The sequence below is a fragment of the Heterocephalus glaber genome, unplaced genomic scaffold, assembly GCF_053883595.1.
Source record: "Heterocephalus glaber isolate CG9 unplaced genomic scaffold, H.glaber_assembly_v1.0 deba00001586, whole genome shotgun sequence".
NCBI lineage: Eukaryota > Metazoa > Chordata > Mammalia > Rodentia > Bathyergidae > Heterocephalus > Heterocephalus glaber.
The window spans coordinates 4,285,697-4,301,946 of NW_028258364.1; positions in this window are offsets into that span (position 1 = coordinate 4,285,697).

The following is a 16,250-nucleotide window of genomic DNA, read 5'->3' on the forward strand; positions in this document are numbered from 1 at the left end:
ACAGATCTGCCTTGAGTTTCTGTGGGTGAGTTTTTCAGCAGGAATGCATGCTTTGTTTCTTTGAATAGTTGAGTGCAGATTAGTGGTATGCCAATTTCCTGTGGCCTTTCAGAGCTGCAATTTGAGCCCTGTTTGCTCCTGGCCCTTGCACAATTGAAAACAATGGGTGACTTCTTTTAGGTTTCACTCCAGGGCTCTTAGAAACAGGGGAAGTGGCTAAAGCCCTACTTTACAGGTAATTAACAATAGATAATGTTTGCTCTGCATTTTTTGGAGCTGATAAAAGGTAGAAGAACATAATTTGGCTCCTGATTTAGACACTGTGCAGTAGTTTTATGGATACAATAGCTGTCTTAGCATGAGCAAGGTGGCATAGATTATCTAAGTCACATGTATGACAGCACAAAACTTTTTTAAAAAAATAGTAGAAAAAATAATATGAAAACACTGAAGAATAACCAAGGAAGCACTCTTGTAGAGAAACTGCACTTTAAAAACCAAGCATTTTGATTTGGAGTACATTCATTGTATCTGTATTACAGGAGGTAGACAGCTTTCATAACTTGTTGTTGGTATTTTTTCAAGATAATTTAAGATAAATTCAATGCTAAAATTCACCTGTTTGTTAAAAAACTGTCAGCTTAATAAATTTTAGTTTGGCCTCACATTTAATCACTTAGACACAGCATTCTTAGGAAAATAGCCTTAGGTGTCTAACATGTGGAAAATGGTGTATTCTTGCCCTTTCTTTTTTTTGGCACTGGGATTGAACTTGGGACCTTGTGCTTGCAAGGCAGGCGGCGGAACCATGGAGCTAAATCCCCAGCTCCTTCTTTTCCTTTTATTGTATCTTTGGTAGTTATGGGGTATTAATCCTCTGACTCAATATTTTGTAGGCCATCTTCCTTGCAAGGTAGTATGTCCACTTCGTGACAAAGTCGGTGTGTACTAGTTCTGATAGACTGATTACCTCAATCTTCAAGGGTTATTAAGTACTGTACCTACTGTGTCCCACATACTGGCCAAAGCAACAGAGGTAGAAAGATGATGAAGTTCTTGTCCTTAAGGAATTATGGCAATCTCAATTTTAATGCATCTACAGTTGAAGTGTGTAGGCAGTGCTCTTGATTAACTTGTAAAGACTGGGTCATGACTGGGATCCCCAAGTAACTTATTTTTAGTGTGAACATGACTCGTTAAAACCAGAAGCTGGTGGCTTTTTGTTCCAAGCCACTTCTAACTAGAAACATGAAAATGTCACCTTACTCATCTGCTCTGCAGAGATGATGAACATAGAGAAGTTGCTTTAGTAGGACATTTATATATTGTTTAAAACCAGAGCAGCTCTGTGTTTTGGGCCGGGGATTTAGCTCAATTGTTCCACAGCCTGCCTCGCAAGCGCAAGATCTCTAGTTCAATCTCCTGTACCAAAAAAAGAGTGTTTTAAGTGCAGAGGTATACAGAGGTGAAGGAGCCTACATCAGCTCCTTGTCAGTCCACCCTTGCTGAGCTCCGGGTCGTGTTCAGCCGCTCTTGATCTCCATGAACAGTTGGGTCAGGAAACTGATGGGGAAGCCAGGAGCAGCAACCCCATTGCTGCTCATAAAAGGAGCATAGGCAGGGCCAGGGCTGTAGCTCAGTGGCACCATGCCTGCCTCGCAAGCGCAAGGTCCTGAGTTTGATCCCCTGTACTGAAGAAAAAAAAAGCAGCCTGGACACTTTAGTGACTTAGCAGGATCCTGTCTGAAAATAAAACCAAAAAGGGCTGGAGATGTAGCTCAGCACCAAGACACTGGGCACAATTGCCTATACTGCCCCCTCTCTAAATAATGTGTTTTTATTGTAACATTGTTTCTGAAAATGTAAAAAAGTAATAAAATTCACACATAATCTGCCTGGCCATTTCTTTATAAAGAAGGGCTTTGGCGGGTGTGTGTTTCCTTTTGCTGTGCTAGAGATGGAACCCAGGGCTTTGAGTGAGCATCCCAGGTAAGCACTTTACCACTGAGCTACAGCCCAAACCTTTAAAAAGCCCCAACCCTTTATCTATCTCCAGGTTTCTTTACTTTTGGTGTGTGTGTGTGGGGGGGTACTGAGGATTGAATCCAGGATCTTTGCACTGAGCTACATCCGCAGTCCTTTAATTTTTTTTTCTTTTTGAGACCGAGTCTTGCTGAATTGCCCAGACTAGGCTTGAACTTTGCATCCTCCTTCCTCAGCCTCCCAGGGTGCTAGGATTATAGGCATGTGCCACAGTGTCCAACACATATCTTTATTTTCTAAAGTAAAAATTGAGAAGTAAAACACTCTTACACTTGAATTCTCCCTTTAGTCACTTCTATAACTCTGAACCTCTTAGAACAGAGGCATTGATTCCAAAATACGGTATAGACCAGGGTGATCTTTCAGACAATGGTTACTCTGAAAATAACCAGTTTATATATTTCATTTATTTCCCTCTTGTCTATCTTCTTAATAAAGTGAAGATCTTTTCAGAGAATAGAGAAGGGGGAAAAAAACTCAGCTTGTTGTTACTGGCTTTTTCAGATTTACTCAGCCAAATACATTTATTGGAGAAAAACTAGGATAGTGACTGTAAATGAAGCACAAGTAGGAATATTTGGATTACCAGGGAAAAGGGTAAAAGCTCAGTGGCAAGTACGATTCTTACTTAACAGAAACTTTAACTAATATTGCCAAAGATTACAACAAAATAATCCTGTAAAGATTTAAAAAACAAAAAAAAACATGAACCTTAGTTTTGCTGTCAGAGCCCAGAAGCTGTCCCCCCTCACTTTTTATGTTTGGAATGTTAATAGTGCTAATAATTTCCCTTAAGAAACTTTGTCTCTGAAAACTAATGTTCATCATTTTATCCATAGTGACTGGCTTGGAATTATGTAACCAACTTTATTATTACTGTCATTAAAATCAGCATACATTTCATTCCGGTTGTGCAGGAAGTGATTGCTTAAAGTATCCATTTAAAGTATGATTTAATGTTTACATAGCAAACTTGTATGTTTATCATGTCAAAGGCTCAAAGAAATAAATATTTTGTGTTCTTTAAGCACTCCAAATGGCTGCTCAGTTGCATACACTTGTGATTAGCTATGTGTACATCCACACAGTTATTGATGTTAAAACAATCCTATTATATCAAATTCTATTATTCTTTTGTTCAACAGATAAAGGAACTTTTCAGTTGTAAGCAAACTAACATCTTCAGTGTATATCATTTTCATATGAGAATGACCCTTCATCTTTTCCAATGAAAGAAGTCATTTGATGTAATAACTGTTGTACTTAGGAAGAAGTGATGACCTAGTTTGTCTTTATTTAATTAACCTTTTACTCCTAGATAGGTAGGTGTTCCCCCCCAAATTAAGGTATTTTAAAGCAGAAATGAGCTCACTTAATTTCTCTATTTTAAACAGTGTGCTTTTTGATGGTTTACTAGACACGACATCACAGTTTCCTGTTTCAATTTGAATTAAGCAGGTTGGAGAAAACCATTTGCGTTTGAAACTCTAGGGACAAAAAGCCCCTCAGACATATGATGGCTTTTTGAAGTTGTAAAAGAGAATTAAAACTACAATACTGATGAACCAAATATACAACCTCTTGAAACTCCCCCCATCACCCCCCCAAAAGGGGAAAAACTAATACAAGAAATGTGATAAAGGAAATAATTATTTAAGCCTGTCACTTATAAGGGCTGTGAGGATTTTAAGAAGTTTTCCTTTCCAATCACAACTAACCTAGCACTTTGTGTCTTGGTAAAGTTGTGTTTCATACTCTTTGTTAAGAAAGGGAAATTTGAGTTACAGTCATGCTTTGAGGCTCAGAAAATCACTTGCAGTTACAATTTAGAGGTGATAATGGCTGCAGGATGGGGATGTTTAACAGTTCAGTAAATGCAAAAGAGATACTGAATCTATTCTTCAACTCCTGGATAATTTTTTAAAAATTGACATTAACATCACTCTCTTGCATACCTTCTGTTTTATTTCTTTTAAAAAGCAACCAAATTCCCCTACCCAAGACACTTCTGAAAACCATGTAATTCAACTACAACTTAAGAGTTACAAACTCAATTCTGAGAGAGGAAGTTCTAATATATGACTATTAAATTAAAATGATAAATTATAATAATTCTTCAGGGTGGAAAATAGCAATTTAAAATAATTGAGCAGCTCAGCAAAAATATTTTGTAAGCCCAACCTCCATTTAGCCACACTAAGGAGTTAAGATGTACTAAATTCTCTTAGAGAAGCTAAAACTTCAGAAGGACAAGGGGTCATTTGCAGAGGTTGGGGCACAGGAGCAAATATGAACCATGAGACAGAGGCCAAGATTCTAGGGCTACGGTGGCAAACAAGGCAGATGGCATTTGCCCTTTAGTTGCCTCTTTTCTCTTCTTCATTACATGAGTAAAAAGACCTCTTTTTTAAAACCTTATTTTCAGTAGTAATACCTTCTTAACTCTGTTTTCCAGATAGTGCCACTCTTAGGAGATAAAAGGTGTGTGTCCCTCCTGAGGAGACTTATTTTTTCTAAGAAACTACGAAGACTAGTCATTCTCTCCTCTTCATACAGGAACCCAGGTCACTAAGTGGTAGAGCCATCAGCTGAGGTCCCCATCATTTTAGTTCATGTTGCCATATAGCAGTTGAACTCTTTGCTTTTTTTGTGATGAGTCCTCTTTAACAAAAGGCGGTTGGAATTGTTACTGGATTCTCCATTCTCTGAAGTTTTTGTTTGTATATTTAGTCTTTGCATGTTAATACTCATTCCCAGATAATTTACTTCATTTCTGGTTTGCTTTTCTCCACTGCATTGTAAGTTCCTTGAAGAGACAGAGCTCTCTTTTTCCATCCTTAATTAAAATCATAACCCACTATATGCCAACTTTCTAAATATTAAGGTAACTAGGCACTGTGCTAACAACTGAATTATTTGATTTGATTTCAACAATTAATCAAGGTATAAGTACCATTATTATCCTCTCTTATAGAGAAGGAAACCCAGGTACTTAAAGTGAAGAAACTAATCCAGGTCCCCACAGCTAAAACTGAGAGAACCAGGATTTGAAGTCTAGTTATTTGACTTCAACACTATGCATAATATTTGCTTAAAAATTACTATTGATTGTTTTAACCACAAATTTCTAAGAGAATGACCATTGCTACATTTTCATGGAAACAGACGCTAAGATGAACTCAATGAAAAAGTGAGTAATTATATGTTTTATTTAAAAACAAATCAACTCTTCCGCAACTTTAAAACAATATATATATAGTTTTTACTTTGGCTTATTCTTTCTTGGTTTGGGGATGGAGATGGGTGGGTAGGTGGAAAGGTTTAGTTTAAAAAATCTCTTTCATTAATACAGATTAATAATATTGTAAGCTTATTAGCAAAACCATACAATGTTTAATAGAATTCTAAAATGGAGAAATTCATTGTTGACAGGAGATGGGCGAAGAGGTGGGTCAATGCCTGATCTTTCTAGCCAGCAATTACCATGAAAGGACTTATTCTGATTCATGGCTTAAATCTGTCCTGTGTCCTAGTGTATGATCTTTGTATGGATCTCTTACCTTTGCTTTATTCATTGCTAGCCCCAATTTAGGCAACTAACTAAGCTCATACTGTCTAGAATATATAATATAGATTAATTTAGCACACTTCTGTTATTCCTAATGTTGACTCACTGTCAATTAAATAGGGACCACTAACTTTCTCCGAAGGATAGTAAGCTAGATGCTAAACTCAGGTATAATGTTGCTGTGTATCACTGGGGTGAACAGACAGAGGGCTGTGGGATGCTGTCCCCATGGCCCTTTCTTCTCATCTCATTTGGATTTGAGTCATTGAGTCTGTGCATTGGTAAAAGTCCTGCTAAGTTCCGGTGAGACAGCAGTGGATAGGAGAGCTCAGGTGCTGATACCCTTAGAGGAAACAATGGAGAATTGCACACAATGACAATGTGTGACAATTGGTCCCATAGTACTGTGGAAGTACTGTGTGATGTGAGCATCCTCAACAGATGAACAACAACTTTTTTCTCATTCTTGTCTCTCCTGCCATGCCATATGGAAAAATAAGTTTAAGTATGTTTCATGTGGAAGCCATTTGGGGGTTCCCTACCCTTCCTTTTCCATAGGGCATATTTCTATGTGCCTTCCATGGAGGGGAAATCTGGAGATTGTAGCCTTTATTATCCTTTCGTAGACACTTTTAGGATTTGTTAAACCAAACTCAGTAGATTTTTCATGAAAAAATCAAAATTCTGCTAATTTTACCTTTTCTGGTTTTCTAACATGCATCAGGAGTAATCTGTCCTGGCCTACCCTTCCTATTCTTTCCAAGGTTTTTGGTAGAAGGAAAGGGAGAGGCCTGTGCTGGCCCCATCTTGATCTAATTTCCCACACAAGATTGGGCATCATTCTCCACCTACTTTGTGAAAACTTCTTTCTCTAGAGACTTCCTGTCACAATGGAAATAGGCTTTTTTTACAGTTATTTGAGACCACAATACAAGAGGTCTGTTATATTTGTGAAAGATTTCAGGAAGACCTTACTCAGTTTTTTGTGTTAGTTTTCTTTTGGTCAGAGGATCCAACAGCATATTGTTTGCTGATGTTCATAGAGGATTGATGGATTTAAAATATTGTCCTAACCCATGCTGCTGCTATTTTATAAGTGCATCCTTTGGGCTTTTACACAGTGCAACACACTATTCCAGAAAGCTATTTTCTACCATAACAACATAATGTGTTTCTGATTTCTTTTCAGAAACTATAGTTTCCTCCTAAGACTTAAAGAACTCAGCTTTCCCCTGGGAATTAATCTTCTGCATGTAGCATCTGTGCAGACTTAGAAGGGGCATCTGTCCTTTTCCCCGAAGATGTCCTGCTTCTTCTTTTGCTTAATAGTTAACCTGAACTCTCCAGCAACATACCACCTCTTAAAGAGAGCCCATTCAGAGAAAGGCAGGCTTCCATCAACAACAGAGGAGAGCTCATTGATTTCCCATGGCTAGCTAAGGTGATAGGTTCATTTTAAAAAGGACCAGCAAGTTGGAAAGTTAATTTGGATACGACGGCTTAAAATTATCCATTTACTATACTGGAAAATTGTGCCTTCTATCTTTTAAGGGTCTTTTGTTATTTTGAAAGTTTTATTTTCAAACCAATCTTATGTCTTGCAGCTATGAGACTTGATCGTATAGCCTCTGCTATTTTGCCAAAACAGGCCAAGCAGTTTGCATCTGGAATTGCAAAAATGGTAAACAGTAACAAAAAGCCATGTGATAAATGTGGAAGACTCCAAAACATTTCCTCAGAAAACTTCCCTATGGGAAAGGAGATTAACTTATAATATGAGTTCATAATGAATAACCCTAAGTACATAACTGTAGACATATATAACTATAAAATATTCTGCCTTTTTTTCTTTCTTTAGTGTATTGCTGAGGCTCAGACCCAGGGTTGGTTGGGCAAAGGAGGCAAGCGTGCCACCTCTGAGCCATACCCCAGCCCTATTCTGCTGCCTTAAGAAATAAGTTTAATTTTCATATTCATTGCCAGGTACTCATTCTCCTGGGTATAGTGAGGGAAACTTGAGAGGTAATTGGAATTTTTCTTGGTGGTGATTCTTTTTTAAGTATTGTTTCACAAATGTCAGTAACTAACATCTTTTAAATACCTCATTTAATATTATGAGCAACTTATGACAAGGATTTACTTTATTTAACACTATCTTTTTCATTAAAAAGTGTTTTTCAGCAACCACACACATTAAGAGATTTATTACTGAAATGGAAATAAGGGGATAGGGGTGAAAAGCAAAAAATGTAAAAGAATGGTTGTACATATCTCTAAACAGTTAATACATTTGTAATACTGAGCTTTCAATATGATCTCAAATTTCTGCCAGGCTGGGAGAAAAGTGAAAATATTATACTGTGAGGTTCTTAGAAATTTTAGGAATTATAGGATGCTCTCATGGAAGCTAAGTTTTGTCCTTAGCACTAAAATCTAAAGGATAATTCTCACACAAAACTTAAGCAGAGGGTATTGAATACTGGGATTGGATAGAGCCTTCAAAACAGATAGAACTAGCTTACACTGATTATTTCTTGTAGTAAATGTCAGTAAAAGCTAGAGGTAAAATACTAAAAACTACTTCAGTGAAGTGGATTGATTTTTTTTCCCTGAAAGGAAACTTACAAGGACCTAAACTTGTGGGCCAAGTATCTTAATCTTCCATAACTCTCTCAATTGAAGATATGTGTCATGGGATGAACTGTGTACCCTCAGCATTGATATGCTCCAGTCTTAATATTCAGTGTGACTCTTTTTGGAAATAGAGATCATAAGGAGGGAATAAGGTTAAATGAAGTCATAGGGGTGGGTCTGTAATCTAGTAGGGTCCCTCTCTACTCCTGTCCTTTTCTCTTGCCTCCTTGGCCTCTCTTCCCCCTTTTCTTCCTTTTCATTTCTCTCTCCCTCTCTCTCTCTCCCTCCCTCCCTCCCTCCCTCCTTCCTCTGCAAGGGAACACAGGAAAGATTGTGTGAGGACACAGTGAGATAGAAGCCATCTATAAGCCAGGAAGAAAGACCTCACCAGAATCCAACTGTGCTGACATCTTGCTCTTGGACTTTTAGCCTTCAGAACTGTGAAAAATTCCAGTCTGTGGTATTTTGTTATGGCAGCTCTAGCAGAGTAAAACTGTGAGGCTTGGAGAAAGCCATATAAAAGATAATCCTTCAAACTTTACAGTGACTTACCTGCATGCTGAAGTGGAAATGGCTTTATATCAAATATCCACCTTGTAGCTCCCCAACTTTCATAAAAGGTTGCAGGCCCTGCCAACACTCCTGACCTTGAAAGCAAACATATGTGCCTTCAGTCAGCACTGAAATATTTGCTGTAGATTAGTTTCAACTCTCCAAGTAGCTTACAAACTTTCCCATCAGTGACTCTGGGCCATCAGTAACCAACCTTCTCCTTGTTAAGCACTCTACTTTACTATTTAGCAGGAAATAAAGCCATGAGATTGTGGAGCTACCTGCCTTGTGTATTGCTGAAGGATGAAGATGGTAAATACTCTATTTTTTCCTCCCTTAGTTTCATCAATGAAAGTAGTTAGAGACACCAAAGAGATGAAACAGGAAAAAGCAGCCCATAGTCAGGAAATTATGACTTTAGTGTTCTTAATTCTCTCATTTTTAAATAATACATTCAAAGAAATAAGAGCAATTAATGTGCAGCAAATCCCTTACTCAACTGTTTAAAAATATCTTATAATTTATTGTGGCCTTTACTATTTTACATTACAAATATTGGCAGTAGGGAAAACTTGCCCACATTTTCCTAAAATGTAAGAATTTGAATCAAAATATAGATAAACTTGAAACTAGTTAAATCTGGTAAAAATTAGACACACTCAAAAATTCTAGAAGAAAATATTCATGAAGTGGACATTTTAGATACTGCTATTTTATTAACTTTGTGAGTTTCAGGTATGGCCCTTTTCATACAGTAGGTATTTATTGGTCTGATGTATAAAGATGGCAGATTTCAAGACTGGAAAATTATAACCTATGTCTCACAGTGGCCCAAAGAGTATTGAGTAGCTATCTGTCTGTTAATCTTTTTATCTACTAATGATCCGATAATTTTTCATTTTCAAAATTCTTGCTCCTTGCTATGAGAGGTTTGTGTTTACGTATTCGTGTAGCAGTAGAAGATCTTACTCATTAGGCATCTAAGGCAGTGTCATTTGAAAGCAGAAAACAACAGAGTCCTTCAGGATCTTTGAACCAGAAAGCAGTTATCAGTGAAATAGACAGAAGGAAGGGAAAAGGTGCTTAGATAAACTCCTAAAATAAATTATAAAGCCTCCATTGATTGCTAATATGTTTTTCAGTTAACAGCAAAAGTTGTTTTTTAGGACATAGTTACTTGGCTGCTCTGCATCAACTTGGCTTAGTGTGTGATTTAACAGGTTTGTCAGGGCCTCACGAGGTGGATTCTAGCAGATAAAATGTAAACCAGAAAATCATGATATGCTTGCCTTGTCTTATGGAATGGGAGCGACTGGACTGGGCCATGCCAAAACCGTGCCTGTTTCTACACTCATTCTAAACTGTGAAGTGGCGTGATGCAATGTAACTGTCTGGACAAGTATTCCTTTTGTTGTTCTCAAGGGGGTTATGTCCCGGATTTGTTCCTTTGCAAACTCTTCGCAGTTTACATAGCTGGAGCGACTCAACATTTTGGCAGGGGCACAGGTTTTATCTGTGGGTTTACCCACTGAATGGCAGGCAGTGAGTATGCGGATGAACTGTGTTCTTTTTGCCTGTGGTTAATAATTTTTTTTGGGGGGGGTACTGGGGATTGAACTTGGGACCTCACGCTTGCAAGGCAGGCGGTGGAACCACTGAGCTAAATCCCCAGCCCTTGCCTGTGGTTAATCTTGATGTTTCATCATGGGTTTCTTCTTTTAATGACACCAGACAGCAATATTTGGTGTGACTTTCTCTTTGTGGGAAAGAAAATAAGAAAAAAGATTTTCTAGACTTCTGTTCTCCCTGATCTTTGCTTTAACACACTATTTTCCTTGTAAGAATATGTGATTGTGGATTAGATTATAGTTTTAAGTATTTGAGCATTTACTATGGAAATGCTAGGCCACATACTTTATGTTTTGAGTGAGGGAGTGATACGGTCACAAATTTTCCTGGAGTTTATGAAACCAGTAAGAAAGCGTGCTTATTTGTTACACTTTCTCTGGGTCATGTCCCTAGACACATCGATCTTGCACTTTCAGTGCTGGTCAATATCAGAACTAGGGTCATTTGTGGAGAAATTGAGCAATTGTTATCAGTAAGGATTACTGACTATGAGAGATTTCTCTGTTTCCTAGCTACTTTGTCAGCCACTATTATTAAGCACTTATTTTCGAGTCAAGACACTCTTAAATCTGGTTGATATTTCTTCAGAATGTCTTCTGGAAAAATTCAGTAACCAATAAACCCTGGGCCAAATAAATTTACCTCAGAAATATTCTAACATTGTTCTTCTGAATTCCTATATCCTGTAAGCTAAACCTCACAGTTTAAAACTTGGTGATATCCCCTATGTAGTTCAATTTATATTTTCCTAAAATATATTTCAATAATTATATTAAAATTTTTAAATGTCTTGTCTATTTAACTCCCTCACAAGGTTTAACATTTCTTGACTTAATGTTCTAAAGCTTCTGGTGTTCAGGCAAAGATTGACTTCTAACCTTCCTAAACACATTTGTGAACCTAAAGGAGAATAAATCCTTGAACATCTATAATAGCCATGGTTTGGACTAACACCAGTCCACTTTTTTTCTATAAAATATACCTTGAGAGTCATAGAATGCTGAGTAATTAATTATCTGGATACCCTATGATCAGCAATTAGAAACAGGATGAAGGAGATCGAAAGGAGGAGATGCGGAAGGGTAGGGGGGCACAGACAAAATGAAAATAGTGAGAAGTAACAAGTGTTAACTAAAAGATGTCCTCTGCTTTAAAGTGGATAATCCTAGCAGCTTTAAGCATGGATTGTTCTTGAGAATATACCTGTAGACTCAGAATAAAATTTTATTTTCATAATGATAATTTTGTATTTGCAAAACTTTGTTCTTATATTTGCTCATAAAATAGTATATATTCTAGATAAAATTTGACATAAAAATGTTAATACTTGGAGGAATAAATTCAGTTATTTAAAAACTTATCCTATGTGTAATAATTTTTGTGACAGTATTAATAAATGTGCCACTAAATTAATCATTTAGTTTAAAATAATATTAAATGCATATTTCTTACATAAAAATGATTATTTCTCTGCTCACATATCTAAGGTGGCTTCTGTTTATCTTGTACATATAAAAATCTAGCTCGCTATTTCCTGAATTTGCTGTTATAGTCACCCAATAAGATAGCTACGCAGCCCCTATTCTCCAAGGGGCTGTGTCTCTATATTATCCCTTTAACAAGTGCTTTTGATGGGATATGCTCATTTGCCTAGCCACAGTGATTGGCCCAAGGGATGGCCATGTGACTAAGGATGGCCCAGAGTGTTTGCCCTAGATTTTTTTTTTTTTTTCCAAAAGAACCAAAGGAAGCCAGCATGGTGTGGTGCACACTTGTAATCCTACCACTTGGGAGCTGAGGCAGGAGGATTGCCATGAGTTTGAAGCCAGCCTGGGCTACATAGTGAGTTCAAGGTCAGCCTGAACTGCATAGTGAGAACCCTGTCTCAACAACAAAAAGGGGTCAGGGCACCAAAGGAAAAGTAAACTCTTTTCTATGTGATTGTGGTTGTGAAGATTTAAGGATGTGTGTCAGAGAATCTACCATGGAGAAAAATGACAGTCCAGGTTAAAAGAAATTATGGATCTTGGTTTGCTTCAATATGTCAATAAATTCCCTAATCTACTTCAGTTTGTGGTTCCATTTCTTTCAACCAAGAATCCTAGTTAATCCATTTCCTAAGAGTCAGGTACCCTACCTTATTTCTTGTACTTATAAAGCTGGGTTGTGAATGTTAATATCCCTAATCTATGGGTGAGGAATTTAAGTCTCAAGGAGGAAGAACTTTTCCCAAGGTCACGAGGCTATTAAAATGGAGAGATGGTGTAAAAGGCAGCTTTACTGACTTTGAGATTCATCTTTTGTTTCTTCTTCTGTCTTCCTTTCTTTTTCTCCTCCTTCTTCTTTACCTTCAACTTCTTGAATCTTAGTGCATTATTTTTGTGTGGCAAAATATATATAACATAAAACATCATTTAAATTATTTTTAAGTATACAGTTCCTTGGCCTTAAGTGCATTCACATTATTTTACAACCAACACCACTATTAATTTCCAGCAATTTTTCATCATCTAAAACTACAACTCTGTACACATTGAACAATAGCCCTCTCTTCCTCAGCCCCTGGAAAGCACCATTCTACTTTCTGTCTCTATAAATTTGACACCCTAGCTACCTCATATAAGTAGACCCTTCAATCAATATTCCTACCTTTGTGTCTTGCTTATTTCATTTAGCATTTTTTCAAAGTTCATCCATATTATAGCATGTGTCAGTACTTCCTTTTTCTTAAAGCTAAATAATATTGGATTGTATGTATACACTGAATTTTATTTATCCATGAGTGGACATTTAGATTGCTTTTCTTTTTTGGTTATTGTGGATAATGCTGCCGTGAACATGGTTGAACAACTGTGTTAACTCCATGCTTTCAGTTCTTTTGGGTATCTCCCTAGAGGCTGAATTGCTGGATCATGTGATAACTCTTTAATTTTTTTAGGAAAGTCATACTGTTTTCTACAACACCATCACCATTTTACATTCCTACAAAAGTACACAGAGTTCTAATTCTCTATATCCTTACCAGCACGAGTTATTTTCTGAGGTTTTTTGTTTTTCTTTTCTTTTTTTAAAAATAGCTATCCTAATGGGTATGAAGTGGTATCTCCTTGCAGCTTTGATTTGCAGTAGAACTCAGGATCTTTGGCTGCAACACCTTTGTACGTCCTGTCTCTGGCAGTCTGTCCTCCTCCTCACTCCCTCATGTCTTTGCAGTTCAGAGCCTCAAACTCAGTTGACAGGACTCAGAATTTGCCATTCCTCCTTTAAACTTCCTTGGCTGCAGAGACTGATGTCTTCTTTACTTTCTGCCAAGGCATGTGTGCCCCTCTCTTTAAAATTGTTTGAAATTCATGTCACCATTACTTTTCCTAAGGTAATCAGAGTACATTTCATTGCAGTAGTCCCTTAAGCATTAAAGCACAATTAGTATTGGCCTTATCTATATTCCTTTGCATGCCTTCCAAGTGGATTTATCCTGTCCACTTTTCGATTATGTACTCCTTGAGGAAAGGGGTTTTGGGTACTTCTCTGTGGCAAAATCTGTTTTTCAGTGTTCAACGTGCAATGGACATTGCATAAAAGTTGATGACTTTTATTTTTCTCTTGTAATATTTTACTCCTGCTTATGTGGATGTCAAAAAGCAAGCTCTGTTTTCCTTATCTACATTTCTGCTTCTTACTTAAACATGAAATTTCCTTTGTCAAGGAACTTCTCAATGTGGTCTCTTGGGACAAAGATTTAGTTGTCTTCAGAGAAGTAGACATTTAAATGTTCTGTTTCCTTTCTAGTGGTGGTGTGGGGTTTGTTGGCAGACGTTTATTCCAAATTCCAATTTTTGGAAATAGCCATTTTTCAAAGGATGGTCATATTTAGAAACACGTATATCACACTGTGGCCCACCCTGCACAGTCTCAAATCAACTGCTCTGAACCTCTTGAAAAAAAAAAAAAAAAAAAAGAAAGGAAAGGAAAGGAAAGGAAAGGAAAGGAAAAGAAAGGAAAAAAGCATCTGAAGAGGACCCGACTTCCTGTTCTGTGGATTTTGAATTACTGTAATTAGGATCTCATGTGCAGTCACACAGCCAGCAGTAGCCTCTCAGCCTGGGCACTTTCTATTTCAGTTGGTAATTACTCAGTAGTAAAAAAAACAACAACAAAAAAATCACAGATGGAAGCATTGAGGACACAGTTTACTTGGTGCTGACTCTTCTGGGAGGTGGGGAAAGTAGGGTAAACTATCTGTAATTCCAGCTTTCTCCAGAGCAAAGCAACTGGGTTGAACGCAACAGGGCCCTTTAATTTTCTTGCACCGTTTAAATATATTTTAATAAGAACAAGTGAGAAGACTCTAGCAGCCTGAGGGTTGTTGATGAGGGAGGGGAGTGGTGAAGTACAGCAACTCCTCATAGGTCCAAGAAAGATGTTAGCCCGACAGTATCATGTAAATAGAATTTTATATTCTTTAAAAATGTGTGTGTGTGTGCGCGCGCGCACGCGCGCGCACGTGCCTGTGCGTGCATGTTTTAACCTAAGGTTAACTTCAAATAATAATTAAACACCAGTCTCTGGATCATCTGCTTAGTACTTACCAAGAGAGTTTATTTACTGATCTGCCGAGTCCAAAAGCAGTGTGTTCTCTAGTTAGCTTTTGCTAAAACATGTTCTTCTATTTGGGAAAAGATTTCTCCCCTACTCCCCTCCCTAATTTTTCTATGCCTGGGAAAGCTGGTTTTATATTATTCAAAAGTTTGAGTCACACAGCCCAGAGTCACTGGCCCCTTTAAAGAGGGCTTTCTCTCTGGTCTTCAGGACAGACCTCACCGGAGCCAGATGGTTCCCGTCTGTTGCCTTGAGTCAATGCATTTCCTCCCACAGACCGGAGCCCTTTTGCCCTCCTTCCTCCTCAGCCCCTCCCCGATTTCTACCCCCCACCACTGGGCCTCTCTGTTTTGTCGCTAGAAATAATCTTTTATTGCCCAGTTGTTCGGAAGTGACCTTTTGCCCTTGATTAGATAGCACCAGGCTGTATCACAGGATTGCTTTTGAGCTGGCAGTTGCTTTTTTGTGTCGGCTGATCCGGTGTCAGGGAGAACAATGCAAGGCTTTGCAAAATTTTAGTATAGCTCAGGCCTCATGTGGAATAGGTGGGGGTGGGGATTGGGGGTTATATAAAGCAACCGGGTGGATCCTGGTTGCAAAAATAGCAGGCTGATGAATCTTGGTTGGAAAAAATATCTTTTCTCTAAATTGAACAGCAAATAGCATATTTTAAAATTCACTTGAACATATTTAAATTATTCCTACTTAAAAGCCATTCACTCTAGAGGAATAGGAGATTACTTCAGGATTTCAGTATATATTATTAAGATATACAAATATACTGTTAAACTGACTTGAGTGTATAATTTTACATTAAAATATTAATCAACAAGACTATTGAATTTCTCTGACAATAAATTTCCAGAAGATCTTAATTATTCTAAATAACACATTCAATAAACCATATAAGAGGTAATGTGCTTAATCACTGAAAGCTAACTCATTTTTATTTTAAAAATTAGCAAAAATACCCCTGACTTTACTTGGATAAAATGAGTTTGTGACTTTGTATCTTTCATAATAGTTCTTGATTTCTTTTGACGTCAAATGTATGGGAACATAAAACTAGTAGAGTGTAAGAGTCTGAAATTTTTGTTTAAAATGGTTAATTTCACTCTAAAGATGAAATTTTGCTATACAGTTATAGAAAAATTTGCAAATTCCTTTTTTAAAGTTTATTAACATATTAACATCTAAAATTTTGGAGTGCCCTAGCCTGCAATCA